Source organism: Scomber japonicus, chromosome 9 (assembly GCF_027409825.1).
Source record: "Scomber japonicus isolate fScoJap1 chromosome 9, fScoJap1.pri, whole genome shotgun sequence".
Taxonomy (NCBI): Eukaryota; Metazoa; Chordata; class Actinopteri; order Scombriformes; family Scombridae; genus Scomber; species Scomber japonicus.
Window position 1 is genome coordinate 696,038 of NC_070586.1, and position 1,275 is coordinate 697,312.

Genomic DNA, 1,275 nt, shown 5'->3' on the forward strand with positions numbered 1-1,275 from the left:
GTGTAGTACTGTGTGTGTAGTACTGCGTGCAGTACTGTGTGTGTAGTACAGTCTGTAGTACTGTGCAGTACTCTGTAGTACTGTGTGTAGTACTCTGTAGTACTGTGTAGTACTGTGCAGTACTCTGTAGTACTGTGTAGTACTGTGTAGTACTGTGTAGTACTGTGCAGTACTCTGTAGTACTGTGTAGTACTCTGTAGTACTGTGTAGTACTGTGCAGTACTCTGTAGTACTGTGTAGTACTGTGCAGTACTCTGTAGTACTCTGTAGTACTGTGTGTAGTACTGTGTAGTACTCTGTAGTATTGTGTAGTACTGTGTGTGTAGTACTCTGTAGTACTGTGTGTGTAGTACTGTGTGTAGTATTGTGTAGTGCTGTGTGTGTAGTACTGTGTGTAGTACTCTGTAGTACTGTGTGTGTAGTACTGTGTGTAGTACTGTGTAGTACTGTGTGTGTAGTACTGTGTAGTACTGTGTGTAGTACTCTGTAGTACTGTGTAGTACAGTTTGTAGTATTTCTTACCTTCAGTCCTCGTGCGTCTCTTCGGGTCTCACGTGCACGTTCCCCGAATGTTTTGATATTTTGATGTTTTGTCTCTTCCGGTCTCGCGCTGCGGAGCACCAATCAGCGTAGCTCTGTCGTTAACATATTACCCAGCAGGCTGTGCGCCGGGACCGCGTCCCCTGTCCGCAGCCCCAGGATGGTTCCGGCTCAAAGGTTCCGGGTTGAGACCAAATTAATACTTTAATACTTTAATATTTTAAACTATTAAAACATTCCGCTGTGAGCCAGTAAGACTCTGTGATGTGTTGGTTTGTGTCACGTGTGCAGCGCGCTGATTGTCATCACACTGTCTGTTACGTCTTTCTGAATAAAGATTTGAAAAAAAAATTAAAATAAAAGTAAACACACTGCTGGTCCGCTCGTTATACTCTTCCCCCTACCTGTCTTCCGGTCGCTCCGCTCTTTAGTTCCGTAGGTTTTTACTGCGAAGGGACGAGACTTCCGGTCCGTTCACAATGAAATGTAACTTCCGGTCTTAGCTCTAACTCTGTAAATAAACCACTGTATCCACATTTCTAACCTTTAGGAACAAAGTAAAGTAGCTCTTTATATCCACAGTGTGACGCTAATCTGTCCAAATAATGTTTAAAGTTTTGTTCCTGAGAATTTGGAGCCGCTCAAGTTAGCCATAGCGAGTAACGCACTTCCGGTCATTTTCACAAAATAAAACACCCGTTGTCTTTTATTATTAAGAAAACCATAACGATAGAA